The sequence below is a fragment of the Phocoena sinus genome, chromosome 18 (assembly GCF_008692025.1).
Source record: "Phocoena sinus isolate mPhoSin1 chromosome 18, mPhoSin1.pri, whole genome shotgun sequence".
In the NCBI taxonomy this organism is placed as follows: Eukaryota; Metazoa; Chordata; class Mammalia; order Artiodactyla; family Phocoenidae; genus Phocoena; species Phocoena sinus.
In genome coordinates this window covers 62,751,805-62,778,692 of record NC_045780.1, presented here as the reverse complement: position 1 = coordinate 62,778,692, position 26,888 = coordinate 62,751,805, and the positions used below count along the sequence as shown (strand labels likewise).

General features: G+C 38.5%; 1 protein-coding gene and 1 non-coding gene across 2 annotated transcripts in view; both read right to left on the bottom strand.

The window, feature by feature from the left end:
* The window catches only part of GPC5 (glypican 5), a 1,374,959-nt gene that overhangs the window by 195,874 nt on the left and 1,152,197 nt on the right, over positions 1 to 26,888 (bottom strand). The window lies entirely within an intron of this gene.
* Positions 4,230 to 4,364, bottom strand: LOC116743380. The gene has a single exon (XR_004346763.1). It is a non-coding gene; the product is annotated as a small nucleolar RNA SNORA70 (small nucleolar RNA).

The window sequence follows — 26,888 nt, the reverse complement described above, 5'->3', positions numbered from 1 at the left end:
TTATAACCACTACTGTTTTCATGTTTTAAACATTTCAAATCAAATTCATTAAAATATTTTAATTGATTCAAAATCTATTTCTATAATTCTACTTTGAATGAGGCCTACATAATCATTATTTTCATGAGAACAAAATGTTTAAAAGCCAAATATATAAGGTTAGAGTTTTACTGCAGACCAAAAACGAATTCAGGCTTATTTCTCAAACAAATATATTTTCTCTTAATGTCAAATAAAACACTGTTGAGCTAAATATTACTTTGCCATGAAAAGAAACAAACAACAAAAATCAAAATCAGGACTTCAGCCAAGCAAGAATCAAAAACCTTACGGAGCACAGTAGTCAGAGGCAATTTTAGCATTAACTATGCAATCTCTTAAAACGACACACAGCTGTGGGAAGACAAACACGCTCTTGCTGGCTGTGACATTGCAGTTCTAAAGGAATGCTGACAAGCGTTGGCTTCTAAACTGCCTTAACTTAGCCTGAAAACGCAGATCGCTGCTACTCTCTGCCCTCCGCAGTTTAGATACCTGGATCTTTCAGTCTCACCATTTCTGTTATACCCAAGTACGATGAAACAGGAGCAAGAAAATATGTTTTCATTGCCTTAGGATGATTTACTTTGTCAAAGTTCCCAGCGAATTTTCATAGTATCAGAACTTCTATCATGACAATAGTTACTACTGAGAATAAAAGGAATCCTGAAATTTTCCCATAACGAAGTAGATTAATATTAGAAAGGTTTATTTTAAATTATTTAACTAGTTCATTAAAAAGTATGTGCAATCACACACATGCATATATTCACAAATGCCTACAAATGAACAAATTTGCAGGAAATTCGTAGCAAATTTGTAATAGAAATAAATTTGTAGAAAATGAAGTTTAAAGGAAACACATTTTAAAATTTGAAAGCAAAGACCATTTATAGTTCTAAACAAAATTTTAAGTATTTCTTCAGTGTGTCTAGCATTCATAGGAACATAGAAATTACTCCTGATTGATTTTATTTCTGGATACTTTTTGCTCATTTGAAACTTCTAGGAAATACGCCCGCCATATTTACAAAACTTTTAGAGCAACTTATGAATTTATCTACTTTTAGGTAAAGCATCGTTGGGCTATATCTCAATCCACAGGTAAATCATGATTCAGAATTATCTGAATTTTATATATATATAAAATATATATAAAAATATATATATACTTTAGATGCAATCAAAGTCAAACATGTCCCAAAATAAAATAAATACTTATTCACCTTATTGGCATGGCTCAATGGCAAGGGTCTACCCCAGGCATCGATTACAGCCATCCTCTCTAATCTTCACAGACTACTCGCAGCTCATAGATGAAAGTATGTCCTTTGCTATGGGCTATTCTCTCTTGATTAAGTGGAAATCCTCAATTTCATAACCTTTATTACCCATGAAGGCAAAGAGGAAAAACTCTCATTCTCTCATTCTCTATGGTGCCATCTTTACTGTTTGCTTTTCCTCTTTCTATTTTTTGTATCTCTTTGTGTCCCTGTATCTTCTTTTTAGGAAAAAAGTATGTGCTTCTGGTTCCAACCATGGCCTCTTTTGTACATTTTTATTTTCCAAGACTTCTCTGCATTATCTGTCCCCTAACTCCTATTCCACTCTAGAATGCATCTATTCCCTCTTTTTAAATAAATCCAGTTTGGAAATACTAGCTGTGGCCTTTTTACGAGCACAGCATATTTGTGTACACACACTCACACACATGTACACACACATTAATATATCTCTGTTCACTAAATCCCAGAAAGCTCTGAAAAACTAGATCAGAAATGTACTTTCTTTCAACAGATGTCAGGCAAATTTGGGGACAAAATATCTTTTTATGACTATATATATAAACTTATATTCTCATCTACTGAAAATTAAGCCTAATGCCACCATTAATGTTGAGAGGCATGTAGTACAGGGCAGGCTTTTTCCCTATTTAAGAACTCAATTGAATTTAATATTAAGGAGTGACAGATGAGATCTTTTCTTGAAGCAGAGGGGGAAAATATAAGGTCCATAAAACAGCTCCTCTGTCAAATATTTGTGATTAACCATCAAATCACACTAGTCTCCTTGTTAAATCCTGCATTTCAGAAGCATGTATGTTACTGGGAAATTACAGAATACATGTAATTCCTCTATATATGTAGAGATTTTAGTCCAAACACCTAAAGATAAAATTTAAATCCTGAGACTAATATCTACACTTCAAATTTCAATGAAAGTGTTCTCCAGCACAGGAAATGGACATTTTACTTCACTAGTCTACCTCAACTTCAAGTTAATCTTCTTATAAGACCATCTATCTTACAAAATATATTTACACATCAATTTACTAAACTGGAATCAGAATGTGTGCAAGAACTGATATATGTACAAAAATGTTGGTTATACGTAATATAGGATTTTCATTATTGATAGTATTTTTCAATTAGAAGAATTACAATTTATTATATTATAGAAGGAAACAGAAACATTGACATATTGCCAGATTTATCTTTAAATATTCACCAATTTTTGTTTCCATTTTATCTCTCCCAGTTTATTAAATTAGTAATATTGAATTTGGCAAATATATTGGGTAAAACTGCTATGTATCCATTTCAATACCTAGTAAAAATCAGTGGTAATTTGAATGAAGCACTGGAGGAAGGATCCTGAACAAGACTAGGATGGAATCCATTGCTAATGTACTGAAAGTTACATACAGCAAATCCATCTCTGTTTTCCTAAAGTAACAAAATTTATTTGTAATTTCCTAGAAGTAGATGGGTAAAGTAATTAAAAAGTTTTCTTGGATAGGAAGTCATTTATTTTTTTCAATATAAGGCAATTCTAACTAAAGGAAGCACATAATAGTCATTTCACTCACATTTTAGTGATGGCTTCTCATTTTCCAGAGTGATATTTGAAATTTTATAAGATTAGGCATTTATACTTTATAGCAACAAACTAATCAGTTGGTGCTGCCCCAGATCATACGTGCTAATATTTCACTTATACTGTGCTTAGGAGGAAAATTATCGGAGATATGTCAGCTTACCTGTGGAATAGGTAAGCTGTTTGGCATACTCTTCCTTACCAAGCTTTACAATGCTACTGCATAGTTTATTTGCCTCCAATTCAAAATTTCTCTTGTATTAAATTAGGGACATAGATGAGCCATATTTCTCAGTGCTTTAGAAAGCATCCTTTTAGAGGGATGGTATTGAATTGAGATATTCTGAGCAGTATACATCAAAACTTTAGGGTCCCACAGCCAACTCTCCAAAATTTCTGGCTTATTTAAGAACTCAAAATCAATCCCATATATTCAGAGAAGGCAGAAATAATGGCTGAGAACATTTGCATCTCAGTTGATTTGATTTTCTTGTTGTAGATACTCTATTGCTTAAGATAATGGAGAGGGCACCAGGGAAAGGGTCAGGAGATCTGAATTCTAGTCCTTCGTTAGGCATGGAGTATGTAAGGAGCCTCTATCTTCCTATACGTAAATGCACCTCCTATTTTAAGGTGTTAACGTGAGGATTTTATTTTTATTTAATTGTATTTAATTCCAACAGAATTACATAGAATTTTTATCTCCCATCCCCTCTGTTCACACACATGTAAGAAACTAAGCTGTTCCTCCTCATTATCCCATTATTGTTCCTTTCTTTTCATTTATTTTAAGGCCAAATTACTGCTGGTAATGGGAAAAAAATATGGCAATAGTGAATATACAGCATCTGCAAGCCCCAGTGGTAAACTGTGTTAGCACTTTTTTTTTTTTTTTGACAAGAAAGTAGGGTTTATTGGTGGGCATGGGGAGGGAGGGGGCAGTGCCAAGGCTCTCACGAGTGCAGGGCCCGCCATTTGTCCAGAGGGCCACGATTAGGGATGTACTTGACCCCACAGCCATCTGGGATGAGCCACTTTTCTGCCACCACGTTTTCAAATTCACCTGCATTAAACTTAGTAAATCCCCACTTCTTGGAGATGTGGATCTTCTGGCGGCCAGGGAACTTGAACTTGGCCCTGTGGAGGGCCTCAATCACATGCTCCTTGTTCTGCAGCTTGGTGCGGATGGACATTATGACCTGGCCAATGTGGACCCTGGCCACTGTGCCCTGGGGCTTTCCAAAGGCACCACGCACACCTGTCTGGAGCCTAGATTGGGGACAGCATGCCAGTCATTAATGTCCACTGGAAAGGGCTGTCTCCAAGGTCCCTTAGGGCAACCCATACAGGCAACAGGTTGCATACACTACCGAGGAGGCTGCTGTTTGCAGCCATTGCGCACCGGGCCCCCATGGGGAAAAGAGCACAGTCGGCTTAACTGGCTGCAAAGGGTGTTAGCACTTTTGAGTGCATCCTTTTAGAAATTTTTAATGCATGTATATTCTCACTATGTGAGTACAAGGCCACATGCTACAAACTCACTTCACTATTCTTTTGCAACAAAATATTTATTGGCCATTTTCATATCAATACTTCTTTATAATATTTGCATAATATTCTGTAGAATGACCATTTTATATTTAGTTTCTATTAATAGACTTTAAAATAAGTTAAGATCTTTGTTATTACAAATATACTGTAATAAGCATCTTCATATATTTATCTAGATTGACTTTTATTTTAAATTATTAGCAGTGCCATTGCTGGATCAAAGGAAAAGAGCATTTTAATTTTAATATGGGAGATAAAATAAGTTTATTAAATAAGTTTAATAAATAAAATTAAGTAACAATTATTATTTAATTGTTCTCCAAAACTTTGTACATGTTACACTATCACCAGTAATGCATTAGCATGTTTTTTTCTTTATATTTGCCAAAACTGGATATTTTACACTTAAAATTTTTGCTGATCTGATATTATTATTTTTAGTTGACATTTCTTTGGTTACAAGTGAGGTTGGGCAGTTTCTTCACATAAACTCTGGTTATTTTAAATCCTTTGAGGCATTCATTTAAGCAGTTCTTTAGTAAGTAGTCTATATATTATAATTCCAGTTTTAACTACCTACCTTATTTAAAAAGTGAATTAATAATAGATGAAGAGAATTTGGAGAATATAGAACATCTATCAAAACAATTGAACGAGAACTTCAGAAGGAAGGGAAATGCTGCTATCAGATTAAGTAAGATGAAGACTAAAAAATGTCCAATGGATTTGGTCATTGAGATGGGTCCAAAGCCTAGAATCTTCTATCTCTATCCCCAGACCTAATAAATTACCAACTATTGCCAGTCCCTCCTTCTAATATTTCTTATTATCTCCTTCCTAAGCCTTTCTTACCCACCATATTTAATTTCTGATTATCTTTTTCCTGAATTAAGCCTAATGCAACTATCAAACCTTCACTCTCCCAGCCCTCCATGATGCCTCCAGAGTAATAGTTAAAACTCTAAATCTGATGGCATCACTGGTCTGGTTTCTTCATTTGTTTACCATATTCAAAAGATAAAACAGATGAAGTCCTTCTATGTCACTTAACGAATGTTTTGAGTGCAGATTTCTTCCATGTTACTCATCTGCCAGAACCAATCCTCTGTCCCTCTCTTTGTCCTTTGATAATAATAAATAATTTGAGTTATTTGTTTTTCCTGAAAATTTTCATGCTTTCGTATCGTAGTAGCTTTGCCCATGTTATTCCCTATGAAGAGTTTCTCTTTGCTTCCTTCCTGCTTCTCTCTTCCTTCCTGTAAGTAAAAAGTCTTACTTCTTAAGTTCAGGTCAGATGTTACTTTCAGGTTGCAGACATCCCAGTTTGAATTCTCTCATCTGGGGTAGGTATTTCTTCTCTTCTATCTCACTGGAGTTTGATACCACCATTATTATAGTAGATATCATATTAAAGTTGAAAGAGTTGGTTCACACACCTGTTTTTCTACTTGGTGTAAGCTCATTTGCAGTAGTGATTATGTCGCTGGTTTGAATAAAAGTGTCTTTGTTTGTTTTAAGAAGCAGACCCTAGGAACAGCAGAGGAGAATTCAAGTGCAAGTCATTTATTAAGGAAATACTTCCAGGGTAGCTGGTAGGTAAAGCTGGGTAAGGAACAAGAGGAGGCCAGGTAAGGATGTAACCCCAGGAAAAAGGCCCACAGAGGGTAGGCTGCAGCCTGATGCTATGGGGAAACTTTGGAATGTAATCTAAGCCTCAGAGCTGCTAAAATCCAGGCAATGGATCTGGGGCTTTCTTACAGCTGCATTTCTCAGTCATATGCTAGTGGAAGCCTCAGGGGAGGTCAACTCCCAGGCACTTCCAGACCTCTTCACGCTAGGGCCTAGTATCTCCAGTAGCTGAATGTCACTGCTCTACACATAAACCCTACGCAGGCACTCAAATTTTGAATGGCTGGCTGGCTGGATACATGACAAACTATGAAACTGGGGGTTACTTAGAGGACAACAGGGAGGCATTGAAAGCTTCTGATGAAGAGAGCCGTACCCGCCAAGTGATAAGTTAAATAGATGGATTTAGAAGTACTGTGAAGACTAGATTAATAACAGGAAAGTCTAAAAGCGGGAGCATTGTTTAAGAGTAAATTGCCATGGTAATAAGGGCCCGTTTTAGCATGTAAGAGGCAGTAATGGAAGGTCAGACATGATTTGATTGAAACTGCAAAAAAACCTCATTTTTTTTTTCTTATCTCCTTTGTCTCACATATTCAGTCCGTCATCAATGAATGATTGAATTCATTGATGACGGACTGAATATGTGAGACAAAGGAGATAAGAAAAAAAAAGTGAGGTTTTTTTGAACCCAAGTAACAATGAGATTACTTACATAAAGGGAAAAGGAGAACATACAGGGAGTTGAGTTAGGGTGGAGTGGGGGCAGGGGTAATGTTTAAACTCAGATCCTAGACATGATGGGTGACAGTAGGGACAGGCATACTTGATCTCTGAAGACATGACAGCCTGGAAATATAGATTTAAGAGTTAGGTCTGAAGATGGGAGAGCTGAATAAGGGACGGGGAGGGGACTTCATGAGAGGTTGCGGAACAACGATATTAAAGACCAGAACTATGGCAAATGCCACATGTAGAGACAAGAAAGAAAGGCAACAGGAAGAGGGAGAGGAGAAATAGAAGAACAAACTCACAATAACACAGTGTTAAGGAGGCAAATACAAGAGAAAGTTTCAAAAGGGACAGAGTAGCTTAAGCCTTAAATCCTCAGAGAGTTCAAATATAAATAGAATTGAGAAAAACCCTGCATATCAAACTGAGGATATGCTTTATGTCCTTAGAGAGTTTATGCTGGGTGGTAAAAACTCAAGTCAAATGATAAAGCATAGATCCATAAGAAGAGGCTGTATTCTTATGTTTCTCCAATGGAAACAAATTGGTACAACTTTTCTGGAAGTCGATTTAATATATGACAAACACACTTAGTCAACGGGTACTCTATTCTAGCAATCCCACCTTAATCTCAGTAATCCTAAGAAATCAACTAGATTTAAAGTCCATGTTTTAGGTTCACAGGCTCTTCATAATCCTGTGAGCAATAATAGCAAAATATTGTAAAAAGTCTAAATATTTAGCAATAGGAGAATATTTAAATCTAGACAGAAACAAAAGAGGACATCTTACATAATCGTTATAGACAATTATTTTAGAGACTACTTAATAACAGAATTCTTTGATAAATGTTAGGCGAACAGGGAAGGCTATAAAAGTACCTATAATGATGTTGCGAAAATTTATCTTCCGTATATTACACATATGTGTATTTGTAAACATACATAGACAATCTCAGACACAAATATACATATATATGTGTATATATATAAGATAAAATATGAATGTTGATAAGTGAATCTTGCTTAATTGATTATAATTGTTTTTTTTTTTTAATTTTTCAAATGGAGCATGTTAAGTTTTTATTTTAAAAGTGTAAGTGGATGGTGAAAGTAGAATAATTATAGAATCATAATATATAGACCTTTGTTGTCTAATATGGAAGTTACTAGAAATGTGTGGCTATTTAACTTAAAATTTTAAACAATTCAAATTAACAAAAAGTTCAATTCATTAGCTACATTTCAACATATCAATGGCTATAAGTGGTTGGTTGATATTTTATTGCATAATACTGATTTATAGGACATTTCTATCATAGTACACAATTGTATTAGTGCTGATACAGACTGCTCATTTAAAAAATCTGTCAGGCAGGTCTATTTTTTTAATTTTAAAAAAGAGACTAATAGAAATTTTGGAACAATGCAATGACCAAAACAGTAACCTAAATTAAGAACTCAATAAGATACAGAAGAGAAAATTAATTAACTGGAAGATAGAGAAGAAGGAATAATGATGCAGAAAGACAAAATAACGAAAAACAGAATATAGGAAAAGAGATATAATGGTATGTAACATTACATTACTATTACATGTATGCAGGTTTACATATATTCTTATGTAGGATGGCACATACCTCTGAGTATTTTTTCCTAGGGAAATGTCATGTGTATGTGTTCCAGGATATTCAAAAATGCTCTCAATAGCATTACTTGTAATCAGCAGAAGAGAAACATTGAAATTGTCTATCATCAAGGCAATAGGTAAATAAATCGTTGCATACAAAGAATCCTATATAGTCCCCCAAATGAACTACACATATTCATTTAAAATGAACAAATTGGAAAAACAAAATTTACAGTGAGTGAAGTCATACACAAATGCTTACACATATGCTTTATGATTCCGTTTATATAAACATAAAACAGGAAACTAATGGTTACGGATTCATATTTAGATGGTAAGTCTATAAAGTAATAGAAGAATAATTACTATGAAACTTCATACAGTGTACTCAGTATCCTTTCAGTGGGAAGAAGGGAGTTGTGATTGGAATAGAGGTACAAAGAGCTTCTGGAGAATTGGCAATGTTTGATTTCACCATATAAGTGGCGGATCCTTGTTGCTTACATTATTCAAATTTATTGCGCTATATATTTACGTTTTATGGACGTTTCATAGGTGTGTTCTTTAGCAAAGTTTTAAACAACTAACAGCCAACCCAGGGGATAAAATATGCTTAAACGTACACATAGCCAACTTAAATGCAGTTTAGAAGACAGACAGACAGACAGACAGACACACACACACACACACACACACACACACACACACACACACACACACACACACACAATCTGGTCATGCTGAAATCCTCTCCCTGGTTTTTCACTGCTCAAATAATAAAGACTCAAGTCCTTAAAGTAGCTCATAAGCTCCTATGTGGTCAGTTCTCATCTGGTCTGTAACCTTCTCCACCTCGCTCTGTGTGTTCCAGCCACACTGGCTCTCACAGATGCTTTGCAGTGCTTCACCGCAACTGAGAGTCTTCCTGTCCTCTTCAACCTCCTATCTTAGCTCAGAGATCACTTCCTCAGTGAGCACCAGCCTCTCTGAGAGCAGAGTAACTTGTTCGTACACACCCTTTCAGAAGGGCATTTTTTCCTTCCTTCAGGGCATCCTCCAGTTTGTAGTTTTTCTCCCTCCGTGCAATTACTTGGATAATGTCTCCTTCCCTATGAGTCAATAAGCACTGTCAGGGATATGACTTTCACCATTGAACCTCCAATGTCTAGGGCAATGGCTAATAACATTGTTTAATGAATGAGGTTTTAAATAAATTAGCTTTAAGATGTCTACAGGATGCACAGGTGGATAGGTCCAGGAGGCAGCTGGAAAAGATCATTCCTAGGAATGATCTGTCTAGAATTAGTGATCTGGGAAATGTTAATAGATACATGCTTGCATAACTGACAGTGGATTTAATTGCCCTGAAAGAGGCTATAGAAAGACAAAAAAGGTAGGAGCAAAACATAAGCCCCCTATAATGTAACCTTGATGCATTGTTCCAGCTATATTTACCACCACTCAACCCCTTCCCACGATCTACACTCCCAGCACTCTGGGATCCATACCTTTTCTGAAGTTATTTCTTTTCCCACTTCTCTATTTCCTCATGCTTCCTCCCACTCCCTAAAATGCCTACCCCTTCCCTCTCTCATCACTATCTGAAACCTGTTCATACCTCTCTCTTGGTAGATATTGATTCTATTGTTTCTCCTTCCCTTGCTTAATTTGTGACCCTTAATCAACATGAACTATCTCCTGCTTCCTATTAAAAACTTATTTTATCTCCCATATAAAATATTAAGGTCTTTCAGAAAAAGAGTCCTAGTCATCATTCTTTGTCTCACAATATGCTTGATGGTATCTAATTCTGAAATTTAAAATAAAACGGTTAAAACCAGATTTTTTATATTGTATTTGATTTGACGCCAAACCCTGATCTAATTTAAATTTATTTGATGGCAAAACCTGACTTGAAATGATAGGTGTTCAAACATGGTGCTGTCCAAAGCTTGAATAGGTATGGCTTTAAAATGGTGTGTTCATCACATTATCATTCTAAAATCTAAAAAGAATTTTTAAGAGTCGAAATTCTGAAACACATATATCCTCAAATGCTTCATATAAGACTGTAGGTTTATGCTTTGTATTGTGCCTTGGATTTAATAGTATTTGATAAATATTAATCATTCCCGAATAGAATGCCAAGTGAATAAATGATTGTATGGTTTTATGAAGTCCTGACAATTTCATACAAGGTATAGAATCCTTACCTCTGTGGGATGCTGGAACCTAGCTGATATAATTATGAATAATGTATGTGTTTTGCTCCAAGAAGGTCCCTGTCTACTGATTAATGCTTATACAGACAACAAGAAAGACTGACAGTCTGGTAGAAATTCCATGTATGATAAACATGTCAGGATGGAGAAATTCTAAAATAAACCTAAGAGCAAAATTCTGCGATGTTATATATTAGAGTAGGTAGTTTTACAGTTTTTGAAGTAAGAAAAAGAATCTATTAATGAACATGATTGTTTACAGAAGTATTATTCATATCAGTGTGGAAAAAATAGATCGGAAATCAATTTACATGATCCCAATTTTCTTAGTTTTCCAGCAAACACTCAGGTTGAGTGTACAGACCCTAGCAGCAGTGTGAAGAGTTAAAAGAGTATTATTAACATTAGAAGTCAAAGACTAAGAATCCATTTCCTGTTTTCTACAGATTTTTTTTTTTTTTAATTTGTGTGACTTGCTTTACTGTACACCATCCAAGGCCGCTGACCCCACCAGCTCAGGGACAGGGAGCTGCCCCTGAGGGCCCAGGGGGACCCATCTCAATGGTACAAATGTTGGTAAGACTTCTGGGTGGGGTGGAGGTGTGTGGGCGAAAGATTTGTCAAGAACCTGATTAAAATTTGTGTTACTTTAAAGCCAAATTTGTTTTCTGCCCATGGGATTTGGTTTCCTAACAGTAGTAGCCTGACAATGGAATCCAGGGGCTGGATGACTGCTTCCTGTACCACCTGTGTTCAGCAGCCTTGCACAGGTACCCAGGACTCTCCCTAAGAGCTTACTGGTGGTCACGATCAGCCTCTGAAGATAGAGATGTGCAGAGTTAAACCAGCTACGGCCTCCTGGTCCGCTGAAAATACACCTGGTTGGTTGGCAGGGGGCAAAAAGACGCAGGCCCAAGTCACCCAGCCACGCCTCCAGGCCCGAGCCAACTGTCATAAAGCAAACACATATGGAGCTTCTGCAGTGGAGGAAGAAAGACCAACGTCCCCTTTCCTAGAAGAAATAGGCAGGAGAGAGCTGCACTTGGCCAAGTGTCAACCTGGCAGAACCTTCTGGGGCCACTTCTCTGTGACCTAACAGGCGCTCCAAGAGGGGCCTGAAGTTGTGCCCGTGTGACACCTCTTGGACACGGGGCATCTGTGTGCTGAAGGGCTGGGTGACAGGGGTGCAGGAAGGCAGGAGGACAGTGACCACGAGAGTGACCGGGGCGCCCCGTGGGGTCTGCGGCTGGGCTACCACTGCGTGTGGGCACCTCAGAGACAAGGAGGACTGTGCGGGGACACGCCTGGGTGTCAGGGCAGTGACCAGGCCTCTCTTCCTGCTTTACTTTTAGTTCACGACGGTCTTGTGGTTTAATAACGACATAAGCCTCCTAAGCCACGAAGCTCCTGTTTTGTGCTCCGAATCGTCAGCGTCATTGAGCGGGTGTTGTTTGGTCTTCACTTTTCCTAATTCTTAACCCAAAGTCCCTGAGGCAGGCGGGACAGGGCCCAGGTGACATTGACAGTGGTGCCAGTACACCAGGGTCCTCACCATGAGCCCAATGCTGCCTGTGACAGCTTCCCACCATCACTGGGAGCTGGGACATTCTTTTTTTTTTTTTTTTTCGTTACACTGGCCTCTCACTCTTGTGGCCTCTCCCGTTGCGGAGCTCCGGACGCGCAGGCTCAGCGGCCATGGCTCACGGGCCCAGCCGCTCCGCGGCATGTGGAATCTTCCCGGACCGGGGCACGAACCCGTGTCCCCTGCATCGGCAGGCGGACTCTCAACCACTGCGCCACCAGGGAAGCCCTGGGAGATTCTTTTTTATTCACTTTATCCTTAGAGAAAAGAAATTTAATTTACAAAGACCCAAAGCAATAATTTGTCAAAGTAAGCAACCCATCCAGGATTTACAGACACCAACGGCACGAAAAGTGGGTTCCAACACAGAGCATGAGTGACATGACTTCCAGCTGAAGCCAAGCTGAGATGCCCCCGGGGTCCAGGCCTCGGGGCAGGGCTAGCCTCCCGGGGTGGCGGCTACAGCAGCACCTACCCACCTATAAGGCTCCAGGGGCAAAGGGGGCCACTTCCTCCCTCTGGCCCCAAAGGGCTCGGCCCCTCCTCCTCGCGGCTGTGATCTGCTTTGTGGACAATTTACAAGATGAGGGTGACCTACAGAAACCATAGGAACTGACCGTACATTCTTTCTTCATATATGTCTGTGTGCAGTGTCTCACCACGGAAAAGTTCATATCCAAAGAGAGCAGGTATGCCACGTGGGAGGTCTGCGCTGGGAAGACAGTTGGGAGGGCGGGGCAGGGAAAACGCCGTGACCGTGACAGTGACCGGGATGGAAATCATACGTGATGTCAGTGGATCCAAGTGGAGGTTGGAGAGCCCCCTGCGCTGTGCTGCGGCCGCTGCCCCTTCCCTCCCGGTCCTGCCGCCCCCTGGCGTCGTGCTCCCGCCATCCATCCCCGGTGGCGCTGGGCGGGCAGGGACGGCAGGGCCCAGGGGTCGGGGTGGGGCAGCTCCTTCTCCTCGGCTCCGGTGCCGCCCGCACAGCGCTGGGGTCCTCCGACCTTCAGACAGTGATGGAACACTGAGGTATACAGTTTCTCGGAAAGTTTAAGAAACAGAATCAGTCACGTTCTGCTCGTCGGCTTGCTGGGGCGGGAGGACGCGGGCGGCTCCCCCGCTGCTGCAGGTTGAGTGAGAATTTCCACCGCTGGGACGGCGCCGGGCCGCACACCGAGATCTCCTGATCACTATTCATCTAACTATATTATGTCTCAGGCCCTATGCTGAGAGATACCAAGACAGAAACAGTCCTGTTCCTTATTTTAGGACTAGACTAAGGAGACAGATTAGGAAAGTCAAGCAGAATATGCAAACTCCCAGCTGCAGAGCCCACATCTGCCCAGAGCTCTGGCCTCCCCGCTACACCGCTTCCGTCAGGGAGGCTGTCCTAACATCAGCTTGAGTAGAGTGGTAAAAACAAAAGGTAGTCTGCAGAGAACTGACAGTGCGAAAAATAGACAGGAAAGCAGAAATAACTCGGGTAGACAATGCTTTCAAGTAGTTTGGCAGCAAAAGAAAAAAGAGATCTGGAGTAACTAATAGGCATAAGGTGGCTTTTTGTTTTGTTTTGTTTGCTCGTTTTTCTTTTCAACCCAGGAGAAACTTATTCCTGTCTACGTGCTTAGCAGAGGATACACTGGAAAAAAATATTTGATGTTACAGGAGTTAAAGAAAATAATTGATTAAAGAAGGCTTGGTAGCAGAAAAGATAAAATATATACAAAAAGTTTATTTTAAATCATACGTAACTCACAAATATCGCAAATACATGCTCATTATAAAGTATTCCAATAAGAGAAAAGAAGAGGGAAAGAAGTCTGTACCTACGTGTACCCCGTTAGCTACAACCCTACACACCGCTGCGACCTTAAGATAATCACACTTTAGGATGCAGCCTTACAAATATTTGTGTGCACGTGTGTGTTTAAATTTTTGCATAAAATGAGTTACAATGTTGTGCTCATTGTTAATGGAGTGTGATTGCTCCTAGGCCCTCTCAGCTGGTAAATCAAGGAAATATGTGTTTATAATAAACTGTGCATAAACACATGTCTAAAAATATGTATATGTGTAACCATCTCTATCTACATTAAACTATACATGAATTCATACTGATGTCTCCCAACTCTAATCCTTTATAACATGGATCATTCTAGCCTCTGCTCCTTGCTTGTCTGTCACCTCCCACTCTAATAGAGACTTAGCTCCCATCGTCTGTTATCCATTTATTTACTTCCTCAGTTTTGGTACACGTGTGTAGTAGTTTTAGAATTGTTAAACTCCATGCCCTTGTAAAACACCAGATTAACCAGTCTACAATGCTTATGTATTGCTCTTTTTGCCTTTAGTCTTATAGAATCCACTCATTTCCAAAGGTACTTAGCTCAGCACCTTTCCCCACACTCCCTTCAATGAGGCTATAACACAGTTAGATAGTTTTGTCACATTCTGCATTCCATCCTAGGATGGAATATATATGTATTTTTAATTTGCATACATTAATGTCCGCTTTTGTGTTGCAGAGCTCAGTGGATTTTGACAAGTGTATAGTGTTATGTATCCATAATTCCAGTATCATACAGGGTATTTTCTCTATTCTAAAGAATGTCCTGTGTTTTTCCTACTCAGTACCTCCCTATCCCATTCTGAACCCCTAGAAGCCACTGATCAGTTTATCTTCTCTACGATTTTGCCTTTTCCAGAATGGAAATAATAATGGTAAATGAAATAATACAATATATAGTCTTCTCATCCTGCCTGCTTTCACTTATCAATATCTAGTTTAGATTCATCCACATCTTTACATGCCAAGATAGCTCATTCCTTTTTACTGCTGAATGGTATTCCATTGCATGAAAGTACCACAGTCTGTTTACCCTTTCACCTAATGAAGAACAGCTTGGTTGATTCCAATTCTTGATAAGAATGAATAAAGCTGCTGTAAACACTCATTTACAGATTCTTCTATGAGCCTGAGTTTCCAGATCAGTTGGAAATATGTAGGAGGATGATTGTGGGGTCAAAGGGTTTAGCTATGTTAGCTTTATAGCACATGATCCAGCAACCCCACTCCTGGGCATATATCCAGAGAAAAGATTCATGCACTGCACTGTTCATTGTGGCACTATTTACAACAGCTAAGACATGGAAACAACCTAGATGTCCATCGACAAATGAATGGATAAAGAAGATGTAGTACATATATACAATGGGATATTACTCAGCCATAAGAAAGAATGAAATAATGCCATTTGCAGCAACATGGATGGACCTGGAGACTGTCATACTAAGTGAAGTAAGTCAGACATAGAAAGACAAATATCATACGGTATAACTTCACCAAAAAACAATAAAGATGGCAAATGTGAAGATGATTAACATAATTAATCATTAGGGGAATGCAAATTTGAAATCACGAGATACCACTACATATGTATTAGAACATAAAACAAAAATAAAGATGTGGTAACAATGATAACAAAACCAAGTTACGGCAAGGATGTAAACCAATTAAATTCTCATAAAGTTCTTATGAGAATGTAAATTACCGTAGCCACTTTGGAGAACAGACTGGTAGTTTATCTTATAAAGTCATGCATGCACTTACTATATGACCCAGGAATTCCATTCCTAGATATTTGAATGAAATGAAAATGTATGTCCACACAGAACCTGTACACAAATGCTTATAGCAGCTTTATGTAGAATAAGCCCAATTCAAAACAGCCAGTGTCCATTAACTGATGAATAAATGAACCTATCACGGTATACCAGCACCATAAGATACTACCAACAAAAGGAAGGAATGAACTATTGGTGGAGGTAACAAAAGGAATGAGTCTCAAAAGCGTTATGCTGAGTGAAAGAAACCAGGTTCGAAAAGCTACCTAACGTATAATTCCATTTATATGCAATTCTGGAAAACACAAAACTATAGGGACAGAAATCAGATCAGTGGTTCCTAGGAGCTGGGTGTGACAGAAAGATGTTGATTACAAAGGGCCACCAGAGAGGTTTCTGGCTTGTGTTCTATATTTGATTGTGGTGGGGGATATACAACCATGCATTTACCAAAATTCGTTGAACTGTACAAGTAAAATTGGTGAATGTCACCTAATCAAATTAGGCTGCAATAAAGCTGAATAAAGAGAGAATCCCAACCATCTATTTGTGATGGTCTATTTCCCAGTCTGATAATCACATTCATATCTAACAAAGATTCGCCTTACATAGTTCCCACCTGACATGCACTCTCTCCTCTTCCCATTTACTGGAAGTATCTGTGGGTTTTCATTTCCAGTTCTTTTCTACGAGCTCAGCACTATATGTACATAAATATATACACACATCATTTCTATTTTTATCCAGTGTTTTAATTGTTTGTAACAGAAAGCATTTTGTATTCACTCAATTATCCATGTCCCCAAAACAGTTCTATTTTATACTGTGTATGTATATTAAATTATGTATTAAATGAAGTATATTACATTTTATATATATTAATTCCCATGACAATACTTTAAATAATGTAGAAGGACATAAAGTAAAAAGTGAAGATCTATTTTTATACCCAATTAAGTCCTTTCACTAGGGGAACTGCTATTATTAATTTACAATATATGCCCCCAGAGCTTTTTCATAAGATAGGATAATTGTATCTGTATATTGGGCAGCATATATTTTTTTTTTTTTTTTTTTTTGCGGTTCACGGGCCTCTCACTGTTGTGGCCTCTCCCGCTGCGGAGCACAGGCTCCGGACGCGCAGGCCCAGCGGCCATGGCTCACCGGCCGAGCCCCTCCGCGGCATGTGGGATCCTCCCGGACCGGGGCACGAACCCGTGTACCCTGCATAGGCAGGCGAACTCTCAACCACTGCGCCACCAGGGAAGCCCCAGCATATCTTTTTCATATAACATTATGTCTTAGAAAACTTTACGTCAACTTATATAGATATATTTCAAACTTCGTAATTGTGGCATGTATGAAATAGAGCATAGGTATTATAATTTGTTTAGTCATTTCTCTATTGTTTGGCACTTTGGTGTTTTCCAAATTTGATAGTTTGTGTTGAAATGCTAAAATAGATTCCACTGGATATATATTTCTAAAGCTAACAAAGACTGTACAGGTGTAACATCTTAGGCTCAACTCTTAAGCAAGTATGTAGCCTACTATGTGAGAAGCGCTGTGCTTGCGTAGAGAGAGAAATAAATCTGAGAAATCAGCAAGGACGTCCTGCTTCTTAAACACTAGACGAAATTGCCTTAAGTCTTCTGTCCACATTTTCTGGAAAATCCTACTCATGATTTCAGCAAATTATCTGTCGACTTATAATTTTGTGGTCATCCCTTCCTTCTGAGTTTCTGCTTCTTCTGATTTGGTTTCATTTCACAATTGTGTACGTGTTCCATGCCTATGGTTCTTATTCAAATTGTTTTGAGCCAGTCATGTAACTTAGCATTTTCCTTCACGCTCATACAACGAAAATCTTATACACATCGTATATATTTTAACGTACTCAAGTTTTGGAGAGCCACAAAAATGTATATTGCAGCCCACTGTAGCATTGCAAATACCTGAAGTTGTGTGTTAATCGTCGTCCTTAAAAATACAACAGCTCTTGGCCTGGTCTGGATTCTAGCTTTAGTTTTCTGTCCTGTGGTGCAGACTGCCTCTCTACTTTCTCTCTTATTTATTCTTTGCTTCTTTTCTCTCTACCCATTTCTTTTTGGGGAAGACCCCCCACATTTCTCCGGTTGCTCTACACAGAATATTTAGGGTCCCCTCAGCTAAGTGGGCTATGCACACATTCAGCTCAGGACACTTGTGATGATCCCACCCCATTCATTTAGTACAGAGGTGGTGTCCTCTTAAATCTCTCTGTGGCTGGAAGGGTTGGAGTGACTCCTGCCTTCGAGGAATTCATAGTCTAATAGTGTACAGACCTGCTGAGCCACCACTGAATGACCTTGTAATGGAAGAAGTGCGGGCCACTGAGCTGGGTAGGATGAATTCTGCCTTGAGGCATGAAATTCTGTTAAGAGGAGGCTATAATTGAGGATGAATCCCAGGTGAGAGTGGCTTTCCATGAAAAGATAGGAGCTCTCTGAATTTCCAAAAAAGAAATAAACCAAATAACGAAAATCATGGCAGACACCTGCTGTACTGCTGATCGGGAGCCCACTCAAAGAAACCTTACAATTTCATTGCCTTCAACAATAAATCACCAGCCCAATGAATGTGGGCTCCTTCACTCACAGCAAACACACATTATTATTCAGGGGGACCAAAACACAGGAAAAGCAGAAACAATACAATTGTCATGATATGCTTACAATATACATTCCCAGCTTCCATTTCAGAAATATTATTTTCTCTGTCATCCTCAGCAGTGAAAGTAAGACTCTGTATACTTTAAACATGGCTTGAAGTGCTAAGTGTTTGGGCTCATTGAGGAATTTGGTAACGGAAATAATGAAGGAAATTCTGATTCTGAAAAATAATGTCAGTTGCCTATTTGACCTGCATTCATGGCAGTGAAAGGACGAAACAAAATAAAAAGGTGAAATTAAGGAACATGCATCAGTGAAAGAGAAGCAACACATGCCAATGACTCTCTTTCTACCCAAGCTGCCAGCATCTTCCACTAAGGAAACTGCACTTTGCCACACTGATAAAAAATGATGTTCTTGAACCCTGTCCACACAACACCTGACAATAGGGAAATAAAGAAAGAAAAACCAAAATTCTATAGCAACAAAGCTACAATAGAAGAAAATAGAAAATATGAATCAAAACATTTCAGCTGAAGAAATTTCCTAAAACTGACCATGAAGTAGAAGAAACAGTGGTATGACTCTCCAAACTTAAATAAATAACTGGAAATTCAGGAAATAAATTGCGGAATAAATTTTGGAAATTTAACACTGAGATAATATTTTCATCTCATCTATAGTGCACATGCCAAGTCTGGAGTCACATACTGTGTTTATAATTTTCATATCTCCTTCAATCTACAGGAGTTTCTTAGCCTTCCTTTGTCATGATGTTGGCATTTTTGAAAACTTCAGGCTAGTAATTTTATAAAGTTAGAAATTTTCTTAAAACATTTCCAATTTTATAAAATTTCTTAATTTGGGTTTGGCTCAAGTGTTCTCATGATTAGACTCAGGTTATGCCGCTCCAACTGGTATATGCAGGAGTGATAAGGTATCCTTCTCAGGGTATCATATACCAAGACCCATGATGTGTATATGCCCCTTATTGAGGACATTAATCTGGATCATCAGGTCAACTTGCTTTTGTTTTCTCCACTCTTTAGTTTACTGTTTTTCTCCTTGTTACTACTCAACAGTCTGTGGTGAGACACTGAGAACATGCAGACAGCTCACTCCTCATCCAGCCATTTCCACAAATATTGTATCCTGTGATGTGTCTTGCCTGAATCAATCTTTACTACAATGGTTACAAATGATATTTTTTCACCCCATCACTCCTTCCACGTTTAGCGGTCTGCACACTAATTTAAGAAAATGTCATCATTTCTCTTCTGTTTATGTATGTATTTCCTACTTCATTCAATGGGTTACAATCCACTGACATGCTCATTTATTTTGATGATCAAGCTGTCTTCAGCTTTAGCCAGTTGAACCCTGTCAAGCTAACTCTGTCCTTTTGACAGGTTTCTATTATTTTCCTGAGCACTTTCTTATTTTCTGTCATACCAATATGTTTCAGTTTCATCTTGTACCTTCTTTGCCCCAGCCCTGGAATCAGACATTCCTCTAAGAAGCTCTTGTTTCTTTTGGTAGGGATGGATACTTAAAAACCAAGATCTGGACACAAGATTTGCTCATGGCTACTAAAGTATCGGTTCAGCACTTCTTTCTGTAGATGGAGGTAGAGGAAAATATTTGTCTCAGACTCAGTCTCCAGTCTGTCCCCTTAGCTACATATTTGATCTCAGGTACCTGTTTCAGTGAGAACAATAAGAGAGAGACGTTCTCATGATGTCTTACAGAGTGATTTCTGGAAGCAGTGAGTAGAAGAAAGAAATCTTGGCTGCATTTTACTTCTAGACCCTAAACATATACTTTGCCCATTTTTTATCTTTAATGATGTTTTCTGTTCAGATGCTTACCATCTTCACCTGTTTGCTTTACAATGCCTCCTGCATTTTACTAGGTCCTAGAGGATTCCCTATGCAGGTGCAAAGTACAGTCTGTGCTCAGTAAGTTTTGGGAGTAAAAATTGTAAGATAGGACTGAAGGGATAATCTTTGAGTAACTGGTTTAAAAATGCCCAGACCAGCCTGGAGAAAAAGGAACACTGTATACAGATTATGTTATCATGTCCACAGATCACTGTGATAAATGAGACTCCAGAGACAAACGTGAATAGTGCACTGTTCTGTGAGCAATGCATTTGCCATCTCAAGAGAGCCAGCTACTCACAGGACTTAAATCAGGCAGGATTTCACAGTATCCATGATACAGTCCTTTTAAAAACTACTTTAGATAGTCATTTGATTTTTCATTTTTTCTTTAGCAAGCAAAGAAAAGGTGGGAAATGGCTTAGCTTCAATGGGACCTAAGAAGATTTGATACTTTTTTTGATACTCTTTACAATAGAGTCTATTCTTTAATGATGAGCAGTATGAAAGAAAATAAGATTTTAATGGAATAAAAAGCTATTTAATGTTCATCACTGAATTTAGTGGCTGATAAGTTGTGACAAGATTATTTCTAAAGTCACAATACATTTCTTGATTCTGTGGCTGGTGTTAGTCTATAATTTCTATGCCCTTTACCTAAAATATCTTACTGAACATATTAAAACATATTACGAAAAAGAGGGATCTATGGTGCAAGATGTTACACAACACGTGGCCTGATTTTTTAAAACCATTTCTCCATCTATTTATACTCAGATCTTACATGGTGTCAACAGATGGCCAAATACAGTAATTATTGCAAAATGATTTTGTAAAAATCCTTATTTCTGTATAATAAAAGGCAAACAGAATTATGTCAAACTAGAAAGTCAGAATATGTCTTTTGTGTCTAGAAATTGCTGAGATATAAAGTTTCTTCCATGAATGCTTTCCCTGTTGTTTCCTTTTCCAGCTGAGTTAACAAGTGGACAGCCCCTGGGCTTTGCTCTAGATACGGACCAGAGTGGGTGGTAATGGTCGCTAAGAAACAAAGAGCTCACAGGTATTATTGACCTCTGTTTTATGGAAGCTTTAACCCTTAGGGGACAGTATTCATAGGTAGATATAAAATATTTGAAGAAAGAAGAAAAGAGAAGTTTTCATAGACATTAAAGAGAGACCAAGGATATCCGGAAGAAGAGTATAAAAGAAAGCAAGAAGCTGATAGTTTATCAGGGGAAGAGTCTAAAAGATGGTGTGAATCCCAGAACTGCTGCCAGGTGGGTGAGTTATCCTTAATAGAACCATCCTGGTATCATAGTGTTCTAACTCTGCAACCAGGTGATCATTCACTCCAGCATTTCGTTTGGTGAGGATCTGGAACTCCTTCTAGCCCTGTCATGTACATTGGTCAACAGGAAGTTTCCTTTGCTTTGTCTCAGCCTCACTTATGCCACGTGAACTTGTCTCTTGGCAGTGCTTAATTCAGTAGCAAGTTCAAGACAGGGAGATGAGACTTTGGACATTCACTGGGCCGAAGAGGGCTCTGTTTACCACATTTATACGGTATTCAGCAATTATTCCTTCAAATATCATTTTTCTGCAACTCTTTCTCCTCTCCTTTGGGATATCTAATTACCCATTTTTAGGTCACCTGAAGTGTTCTCACATCCCACTGACACTTTTTTTTTTTTCCCAGTCTTTTCCCCCTTCTTTTTCATTTCAGATAGTTTTTATTATTATGTGATTAAATTCACTAGTCTTACTGCAATGGCTAATCTGCTTTTAATTGTATCTAGTGTATTTTTCATCTCAGACATATTTTCCTCTGGAAGTTTATTTAGGACTTTTTTATACCTCCCATATTTCTCCTTTCGTGCTTTCCTCTACCTTCTCAAATAGATATATAACTGTTTTAATGTTACTGTCCACTAATTCTATCAACTTTGTTATTTCTGGGTTTTTTTCTATTGATTACTTTTTCTCTACATTATGAATTATATTTTCCTGCTTCTTGGCTTGCTTGTAGGTTTTAAGAGGATGCTAGACACTGTGAGTTTGATAGGATTCTAGACCTTATTTCTGTGCTGAATATCTTTGTATTCTTCTAAATATTCTTCACCTTTGTTCTGGGATGCAGTTAAATTATTTGGTAATAATTTGCTCCTTTTGAAGCCTACTTTAAAGCATGGTTTGGTGGAACCAGAACAGCTTTTAGTCTAGGTAGAATGTTTTCAACTAGTGAGACAGTACTGTTCTGAGTATCCTGATATACTCACCTGATCACCTGATTCAACAGTTTTGCACTCTGGTTAGTAGAAACACAAACTACCCATGGCCTTGAGTGAATTCTGGGTGTTGTTCTACTTTCTCCTTTCCAGTGGTTCTTTCCTTAGCCTTGGGTAGTCTCCTCATACATGTGTGTTGATCAGTATTCTGATAAAGATTCAAGGAATATTCTCTACAAATCTCTGAAGTCCTCTCTTTGTATAGTTTTTATTTTCTCGGATATCCTGCCCTGTCAATTCTAGCTGCCTTGCCCTCTCTGAATTCTCATCTTTGTCAAGAAGAGCTAAATTTAACTATGAGCTAAACTTAATAATCATATTTTTGTTTTAAAAAATAATATTTGGCGGGAATCTAGAAAATAAATTGGAAGGGATAGGACTATTAAGGAGTCATTAAAAACTATGAAGGCCTTGATCAAGACCATGAGAGTAGAGAAGAAGGAGGTCATGGATTCAAGAGCTATTTAGGAAGGAAAATAGATAAGACTTGGTTATCAATTAGTTATAAGCACTGAAGGGAAAAGAGAAACACATATTGGCTCCTAGGCTCCTGGCCTGTGTAAATAGGTGAGAGTTTGAACTATTCATCAAAATAGGAAATACAGGAGGAGAAAAACCAAACTGAGTAGAAAACAAGGGTGGAATGACGAGTTTAGTTTTCTACACCCTAAGTTTCAAATGCATGTGGGATATGGAAGGGGGCATATATAATCAGTACTTTGGTTCAATTCAATTTAATATTCACTGAATACCTACCATATGCCAGGAACTTTGCTAGGAAGAGAAGGGTGAATAAGATACAGTACCTTCCATAGGTGAGGAACACAGAGAACTGGGCTACATATATAAGTTTGGCCTATAGTAATATCTTATTTTATCTAACAACCAAACCTGAAAATTCTAAATAACGGCTGTAAGTGTAAAGTAAGGAAAATCAATGAAATAAAGATTTTTATTCTTTTCTCCATAAATAAGGCCCCCAGTCCATTTTCAGAGACATGTGACACTCACTTAATACAACATTCAGGCTGGCTCTGACTCTCAGCCAAACTAATTTTCTGTTTCTGCTTCAAAGCAGGAGATTAGAAGCAGGGAGGGAACTGCTAAAGGCAGTTATATTTTCAGTCGTGTGAAGTCATCACTGACAGCTTGACAAGAAGGACAGGAAAACAAAATAGAGAAAGCACATCTAAACCCAGGAATCTAGGTCCTACACATATCTCTGTGTTTACTTCTGTATTGCAACCCAAGACAAAGATGATTGTTTACAGTGATGTCTCTCAGTCAACAAGAAGAATTTTCATTATGCCAATTCATTTTATACAACATCTGTTGCATACAAAATAAACATTTAACAGATTTTATTATGTCGTTTCTTACAAATGTTTTGTGGTCTCATTAAAACACAAAGATATATTTTCTATACTACCATAACGAGGAATATTGGTTAATATTTGTCCAGACTCCAGTAGTAAGGCTCATTAAAAAAAGGCAAATCCAGTGCTCAAGTAGAACAGTAAAGTCTTTCGGTAAAAAAGAGTAGATTACATATTCATTAATCCACTCTATTTTCAGTCCATCTCCAATTCCCTTGGTCATTATTGACCATGACCAATGGACAAGACCTGACTGAAAAACTGGTCATGGTCATTTTATGCCTTCAAATTTACAATTAGCTCCTTTATATCTGTATCTATTCTAGTCCTTGTATTCCAAAAAGTTCAATTTATGTTGAAAGTGCAAGTAAATGATAAGGGCCTTTACTAGGAATGTAAACTTGGCAGAAGAAAAGAGCTAAGCTTGGCAAAGGTGTGCATCATTTCTAAATATCTAAGATTGATTAAAGGCTGGGTCTATCAAAGAGTCTTCAACCTATGTCTGTTGAGAATTCCGCCAGTACAGATGGTCCTTGACTTATGATGGTTCAACATGATCTTTTGGACTTTGTGAAGGTGCAAAATCCATACATGTTCAGTAGAAAACTATTTTTCACGTTTTGAATTTTGATCTTCTCCTGGTCTAGGGAAATTTGCTCTGATAGCCTCTCATGATGCTGGGCAGTGGCAGCAAGCACAGCTCCCATTCTGTCACCTTTATTATAAAGTAAGCTTTGTGTTAGATGGCTTTGCCCAACTCTAGGCTAACATAAATGTTCTGAGCACATTTAAGGTAGACTAGGCTAAGCTACGATATTCAGTAGGTTAAACGTATTAAGTATATTTTCAACTTACGATATTTTCAACTTACTACGGTTTTATCAGGATATAACTCCATGGGAAGTCAAGAAAGCTCAAATCGACAGAGAAGGAGTTGAGAGAAATTTACACACACTGTTTATGGGAAATCAAGAGAATATGTAGATCTTGCCTTATTTAAAAATTAGTATATGCACGTATACAAACAACATAGGAATTTAAAAAATGTTTAACAATGTAATAGGCAAACACAGAAAAAGGTAACAAATAAAGGTTTCTTTTCTGAATAAAATATGAGATATACCTGTACATTTCGGAAAAAAATATTTTACTGTGTTAAAATATTTAAAAATGAAAAGATACTATAATATAAAAGTTAAAATATAAGATACAGAAGCTATTTTTTTCTAATTACTATCTTCAAAGAGTTAGCTGAATTAAAGGAACATTTTAAGGACACTTGATATATGAAAGGAGATTAAAACACTGCATTAGGGACTTCCCTGGTGGCGCAGTTGTTAAGAATCCACCTGCCAATGCAGGGGACATGGGTTTGAGCCCTGGTCCAGGAAGATCCCACATGCCACGGAGTAATTAAGCCCGTGCACCACAACTACTGAGCCTGTACTCTAGAGCCCGCAAGCCACCACTACTAAGCCTGTGTGCCACAACTACTGAAGCCTGTGTGCCTAGAGCCTGTGCTCTGCAACGAGAAGCCACCATAATGAGAAGCCTGCACACCGCAAAGAAGAGCAGCAACCCACTCTCCGCAACTAGAGAAACCCCATGCACAGCAAGAAAGACCCAATGCAGCCAAAAATAAAAATTAATTAATTAATTAAAAAAAAACAAAAACAAACAAACACTGCATTAGAAGCAAAGAGGAGAAGAATTGAAGCTTTAGAATACTCAGTGATGGTTAATGCAAACTTAGAGGAATCCTGCTCAGGTTCTAAAGAAGGAGGCAAAGAGACTAAAAGAGATGCGAAAGAAAATGATACATATGGAGGAATGAAAATATACATCCTAGGTATAAAACTAAGTGTTTTTAGAAAAAAAAGAGAAAAATAAATGAAATTGGTGGAAGAATCTAATATTCAATATAAGAAAATACTCCTGACCCAAGGAAATGCCAGGGGGACCACAGAATACAGACAAAATAAATTAAAAGAGAATAATATCTAGAGTTCAAAGGCATCACCTCCTCATCTTCCTTACTTCCCCTACTCTAGAAGGACACCAGGGCTCACCAGTGTCTTGAATTAAATCTAACCAAGGGCTTCCCTGGTGGCGCAGTGGTTGGGAGTCCGCCTGCCGATGCGGGGGGCGCGGGTTCGTGACCCGGTCCGGGAGGATCCCACGTGCCGCGGAGCGGCTGGGCCCGTGGGCCGTGGCCGCTGGGCCTGCGCGTCCGGGGCCTGTGCTCCGCAACGGGAGAGGCCACAAACGAGGGGCCCGTGTAACGCAAAAAAAAAAAAAAAAAAAAAAATCTAACCAAATTTTGAAGAATGGTTAATTCCCTTGATAATTAAAATATTTCAGAACATGTGCAGAGAAAGACGACATTGGGATTCTGCTTATGATGTCAGCATAACATTACCATAAAACCTGACAATGGAGCCTGATAAGTGATGTAAAAAGACACTAAGTGGGCTTCCCTGGTGGCGCAGTTGTTGAGAGTCCGCCTGCCGATGCGGGGGACACGGGTTTGTGCCCCGGTCCGGGAGGATCCCACATGCCGCGAAGCGGCTGGGCCCGTGAGTCATGGCCGCTGAGCCTGCGCGTCCGGAGCCTGTGCTCCGCAACGGGAGAGGCCACAACAGTGAGAGGCCCGCGTACAGCAAGGAAAAAAAAAAAAAAAAAAAAAAGACACTAAGTAAAATATTAGCAAATTGAATTGAGCAATCCATTAAAAAACAATGCAACATGACCAAGTGAGACACACAGTAACAATGTGAAAATGGCTCCATATTGGGAGAACTGTTGGTA